Raw genomic sequence first — 6767 nt, forward strand, 5'->3', positions numbered from 1 at the left:
TGCAGAGGCCCTGAGGTAACTGATTGTACTCGTGCAGACCTAAAGGGGAGGAAAAGGCAGTGTATTTCTTGTCCTCTTCATGCAGTGGCACGTTGTAATACCCTGAAGTCAAATCCATTGTGCTGAAGAAGGCATTACCTCCCAGCGTGGCCAGTACATCAGCCTGATGAGGCAGGGGATGAGCATCCTTTACTGTGCGGGCATTTAACCACCTGAAGTCAGTACATAGGCGCAAGTCCCCATTCTTTTTCCATACCAGCACCAATGGTGAGGCATACTCGCTGCTGGATTTTCTGACGATTTCCTTTTCCTCCATATCATCCAGTGTTTCCCTGAGTTTTTGGTAATGAGCTGGAGACAGCCTACGATAAGGTCATCGAAATGGGCGGTCATCAGTCAGCCGTATGCGAAGGCAGAACTCCTTTGCCTCGCCACAATCTAGGCTATGTCTAGAGAACACTGTGTCATACTTCCCAATTAAGTTGACAAGTTTATCTTTCCAGAACTGTGAAACTGGACACTCCTCAACAGACAGGCCTTGAAGTCCAAGATTCCTCAGTGTACTGTTGCCATTATCTACACTGCCACCAACTGAACTCTTAGCTGTCAGACTGCCATGTGATCTGTCACATTGAGCCTTTGCCACGTTCTGATGAGCTGCTTGCTGCTTGACATCATTAAAATACTCCAATGCAATGCAAGGGTACACATCCGCCACTTTAGCATTTCGTCTCAGGGTAACTGGCGATGTTGTTGGATTCACAATCTTCACAGGGAGCCATCCATCCCCCCACAGAGGCGTAACTACTCTCCCCACTAGTATGTGTCGATTCACACAACGAGACGTGCTGGGCTCGACAACAACAGTACTGCCCACAGAGAGTTTTGTCTTTGGGGGTAGGCGGCCCCACACCAGATGCTCACTCATGGGTTGGAGCGTTACTGCTCTCTTCAACTTAATGGTGCCCACTTTATCTGGGATGGAGTCTCCTCTCCATCTCTCCAGATTTGACATCACACTGGCTAGAGGAACCTGGTGTACCCGCCACCCGCCAGTAGCTGTCATTTGATTTGAACTGTCTAATCAGAGACTTCAACACATTAGTGCCCACAATGAGTTCATCAACCTGCCCATCAACAATAAGCACTGGGACTACATAACAGAAGCCATAAAGTTGAATTTTTAAGTCACACATGCCCACTGGGCTAGTTTGTTCCCACCACAACCCACCAGGATGATGTCTGAAGGAGCTAGAAAGTTCCCCTCTACCACTCCTGCCTCCCTCAACCGAGGTACAATATCTGCGCGCAGAGTAGTAGCCATGGACCCACTATCTAACATCCCCTTCAGCTCAACTTTATCCTGTACTAGCACAGTGGTGTAAAACAAACTGTCATTCTGATTGTGTTCTGAAAAATGACTGTGTTGTTCTTGGGTACTGACTCACAAAAGTAAGAATAAACAGATTGGATATCATCATCAGTGGAGGAAAAATAAGAATGCCCCACATTGCCCTCCTCAGAACGGAGGCTTTCTAGTTTTCCTGAGACCTGCCAGTCTGTCCACATCCAGGGTTCTGTCGCTGCCCAGCCTCACTACAGTCAAAGCTCATGTGGCCCGGAGAAAAGCACTTGACGCACAGCTGGTGCATCTGACAGTGAGCTTTGGTCCAGTGATTAGTGCTTCCACAGTCAGCGCACTCATGCTGACGTTTGTGGAACTGTTTACGGGGCCCTCTACATTTAACATGTTTAAGTCATTTAGCAGACGCTCTTATCCAGAGCGACTTACAGTTAGTGCATACGTTACTTTTTTTTTTCCTACCCCCCGTGGGAATCGAACCCACAACCCTGGCGTTGCAAACACCATGCTCTACGAACTGAGCCGGCCATTCCCGGCTCAGTTCGTTCAAACCAGGATCTCCAGTCCCCCAGGACTGTGTTGTGTTACCTGCTTGACAATAGTATTGATGTCCCCCAGGAGAGCAGCAGCAGGTTGCACGTTGTTCCCCATCTCCTCAGCACACAGATCAACCTTGACATTGACCTTGACATAAATAACGTATGTGGAACGTTACTACAACATACCAGCAACGACACGACAGGAAGAGCGCCGTGCGTGACACATGTAACAGCAGCTGGAGGAGTGGCCAAACCTCAAGCTAAACACAACAGAAATAACCAGGCACCACCACATAATGCTAAGGCTGACACACACACGTTCCCTTTTATAAACCGGGTGACTCGAGCCCTGAATGCTGATTGGCTGAAAGCTGTGGTATATTTGACCGTATAACATGGGTCACGTTGAGGGAGGAGGTCAGAGGCCTGGCCGTGTGGTGCCAGGATAACAACCTCTCCCTCAACGTGACCAGGACAAAGGAGATGATTGTGGACTACAGGAAAAAAAAGAGGACTGAGCACGCCTCCATTCTCATTGACGGGGCTGTAGTGGAACAGGTTGAGAGCTTCAAGTTCCTTGGTGTCCACATCACCAACGAACTATCATGGTCCAAACACACCAAGACAGTCATGAAGAGGGCACGACAAAGCCTATTCCCCCTCAGATTGAAAAGATTTGGCATGGGTCCTCAGATCCTCAAAAAATTATACAGCTGCACCATCGAGAGCATCCTGACTGGTTGCATCACCGCCTGGTATGGCAACTGCTTGGCCTCCGACCGCAAGGCACTACAGAGGGTAGTGCGTACGGCCCAGTACATCACTGGGGCCAAGTTTCCTGCCATCCAGGACCTCTATACCAGGCGGTGTCAGAGGAAGGCCCTCAAAATTGTCAAAGACTCCAGCCACCCTAGTCATAGACTGTTCTCTCTGCTACCGCACGGCAAGCGGTACCGGAGGGCCAAGTCTAGGTCCAAAAGACTTCTCAACAGCTTCTACCCCCAAGCCTTAAGACTCCTGAACAGCTAATCATGGCTACCCGGACTATTTGCACTGCCCCCCCCCACCCCATCCTTTTACGCTGCTGCTACTCTGTTAATTATTTATGCATAGTCACTTTAACTCTACCCACATGTACATATTACTTCAACTACCTCAACTAGCCGGTGCCCCCGCACATTGACTCTGCACCGGTACCCCCCTGTATATATAGCCTCCCTACTGTTATTTTATTTTACTTCTGCTCTTTTTTTCTCAACACTTTTTTTGTTGTTGTTTTATTTTTACTTTTTTGTTAAAAATAAATGCACTGTTGGTTAAGGGCTGTAAGTAAGCATTTCACTGTAATGTCTGCACCTGTTGTATTTCAATTTCCAATAAGATTTGATTTGATTTGATTTGAAATGTATTTTGACTGTTCGAATTACGTTGGTAACCAGTTTATAATAGCAATAAGGCACCTCTGGGGTTTGTGGTATAGGGCCAATATACCACGGCTAAGGGCTGTATCGAGGCACTCCGCGTTGCATCGTGCTTAAGAACAGCCCCTAGACGTGGTATATTGGCCATATACCACACCCCCTCGGGCCTTATTGCTTAAATATAGATGTACTGTACAGCACTAAGACAGCCATGACATTATTTGGAGAGACCACAAAGACTTATAGAGAAGCTATATAATTGATAGACTAAATCCAATAGACTGAGTCAAATACCTTTATACCTGGTTACAATGAAATGTAGTTCACTATGAAATGACCTGTGACTAGGGTTGCAAAATTACAGTTACTTTCCCAAAATTCCCAGAAATCCCTGTTGGAAGATTCCAGAAATCAGAACGGAATAAGCAGAAAATCTGGAATCCGAAAAAAATTGAAACCCTACTGGTGACCTTTGACCTAGCTGGATGACCTTTACTTGGGTGTCAAACCTGGGGGGAAGGCCAAAGTGCAGGATCCAGTTGAGTCTGGCACCAAGTAGGACCACAACATCAGACTGGAGCAGAGCTCTGCAGTCCCCACCAAGACCATAGAACCAGGAGGATAGGAAGAGGAGGAGGAGGAGGAGGAAGAGAGGAGGAGGAGGATAGGAAGAGAGGAGGAGGAGGATAGGAAGAGAGGAGGAGGAGAGCAGGGACAAAACAAAATGTAATGAAAAGAGGCTAGTTATAGGAGTAGTGTAGTTGTTTGATTGACACCAGTTTACATTGACATGACCTGGCCAGGAGAGACTAGTTATAGATAGGGATTTCAGGAGTTTCCTGGTCCGTTCAAATGGTCAGGGAAATTCTTGGTCCTACTTATACAGTCAATGGTCTGTACATGAATATGATGCCAGCTGAGAGAAGGAGAGGCTGACCTGGAGCGGGCAGCAGCAACACAGTTGGGGTGATCGTCAGGCAGCACCCCTTTACCCATGGGGGTGGGCAGGAAGGGAAGGTCACACTCCTCCACCAGCTCCCTCAGAGCCCCCTCTGCTCTTCAATGGGCTGCACCTGCAGAGGGACACAGACAGAGGGCACTGCCACACGGATTTCAACAGACTGGCCTTCACAACTGGGATGCATTCAGCTGAGCAAAACGTTGTGCAACGTTCAGATAGAAATACAGCATGTAGAACGAACGTGCCTCTCGGACAGGTAGAATGAGAAATCATGTCAACAACATTTGTCGACTGAACGTGGCCCAGTTTTCAACTGAACCGTGGTACAGTGCTATATGTGTTACAGTGCGTCTCAGCTGGCTATTGATCTCTCTTGGACAGACGCACGTAACATAACTGGAAGTAGCGTCTGTCAACAGACTGGGATGTGACAACTTTGTTCCGGTACGCTGATTTTTCACCACTAATCATTTGGACAAATCCCGATTTCGCAGGTGCTCGCATCTTTTCAATTTCAGAACGGGAGGGGACATTTGGCCCATAAACTTGCCTGAAACTTGCAGAGAGTTTCCGTTTAGGGGGGTGGAGAGTTCGCAAGTGGCGTTAGTATCTTTATCTTAACATCTCCCCAGACCTTATCCAAGTATCTGACGCAATTATGCAAGATTTTAGTTATGTTTCCCCCAGATTATCTGGCTATTAAAAAAGCAATGCCTACCTTTGCCAATGATGAGTAAAGGCCGTTTGGCTCCTTTCAGGACCGCCAGTGCTTCTGTGATCGCCATATGGTCAGCCATACTCACAGGAGGAGGTGGACTACAGGGCACCTCTCTGACAAAGGAAATAATAAATAATAGGTCAAACATTAAACATGTTACCTAGCAACTTTATTGCATATGTAAATAAACCATGAAGGTCTATCGAGGCTTATTGCTATTCTCTGATGAGAATATTTTGATATAGTGCTATATTTTCTAAGTAATTTAATTTCTGGTTCACTTCAGACGTTAAAAGGTATAAAAATGACTACGGTGATGTGAATTCAGAGGTATACATATTCAACAGTAACACATTAGTATACATTTTAAATGGATGAAAGACAGTGATGGCCACTAACCTGGCTCTGCTCCTGTCCAATTTAGCATTGACCATGTCCCCAGATATGTCTACGTATACAGCACCTGGACGTCCATACATGCTAGTGCGTGCTGCCTTAGACATACCAAACACCCTTCCATTCAGATCAATTAAGGCTGTGCTGTGCTCTTATGAAGCAGTTAAGGTACCTTGCTAAGCTGGAAAATTAGAGGTCAGAAAACAGACAATTGCAGGTGATACCAAATGATATGAAGAGGACTACACAGAGGGAGTCAGAGTAGACTGTATACCTTCTCTACCACTGAGGAGATCATATCCAGACTGCTAGACCTAGCAGAGAACTTACTGTACAATCTGCATGCCTCCACCTGACAGAGAAAGAGGACCACAAATAACAAATTATTTCCTCTTTCAGCAATTAAACTGCTAGGGCCAGTTTCCCAGACAGAGATTCTCTATTGAGTTTGCTTTTAGGCCATGACTAGGCTTAATCTGTGTCCCGGGATACCATCCCCTAATGTTCAATAGTCAGAAATGTCATGGTTGAATCGGTACCTGTGGAAACTCTTGAAACGCCCCAGTGGTCTCTTGGTTTTGATCAGAGGAGCCTCCAATAACAATCACAGGCCTACAGAGAGAGAGGTATCACACAATGACATCAACTGACAAGCTGAGATAGTTTGGAGTCCTCAGATCATTTTTTGCAGTGTGCGGATAGCATCCCTTCTTTTGAAAGGACCACTGAACATGAGTAGTAGGGTCTTCTGTTTGTGGAGTTCTAGCATACCAGCAGTTCATGTTAGCGTTGGCCATTCCACCAAGTGAATGGATGAGTCCCGGTCCAGACACAACCAGACATGCACCTGGACTGGAGAGGAACAGACAGACAGAGGGAAAGACAGGAAGACAGGCAGACAGACACACAAAGGGTCAGACAGACAGGCAGACATAATTAGCAATGCAAAAAAGCTATGAAACTGACCCTCACACACTACACGCTCCTGTAGTCTATGTACGGGTAGTTAATATCACATGATTTGGGGAGAGCTGGTTTAGTAATAAAAAGGTGGCTTAGGGCTTGTTCATTGCGCATTCCCACATACTTGATTCCTGAGGCTTGAGGTGCCATAGCTACTTCAATGACTGGAACACCAACTATTCCAAACATATATTCTACATTCTGTAGAGAGATACATGTAGATACAGTATATTTACATTTAAAAAAACATTTTTAGTCATTTAGCAGACGCACTTATCCAGAGCGACTTACAGTTAGTGAGTGCATACATTTTCATACTGAATTGTATATGAATTGTTACAATGTAGTTTAGATTTTCTTTGCATTGACACACACATTGGCATGCATCAACAAGGGTGTTAACACA

The 6767-nt window shown here is 46.1% G+C and overlaps 1 pseudogene; it reads right to left on the minus strand.

Moving 5' to 3' along the window:
- Window positions 1-1909: 1909 nt before the first annotated feature.
- Window positions 1910-6447, minus strand: LOC121560723 (annotated as a pseudogene).
- Window positions 6448-6767: the final 320 nt, after the last annotated feature.

The sequence above is a fragment of the Coregonus clupeaformis genome, unplaced genomic scaffold, assembly GCF_020615455.1.
Source record: "Coregonus clupeaformis isolate EN_2021a unplaced genomic scaffold, ASM2061545v1 scaf0498, whole genome shotgun sequence".
Taxonomy (NCBI): domain Eukaryota; kingdom Metazoa; phylum Chordata; class Actinopteri; order Salmoniformes; family Salmonidae; genus Coregonus; species Coregonus clupeaformis.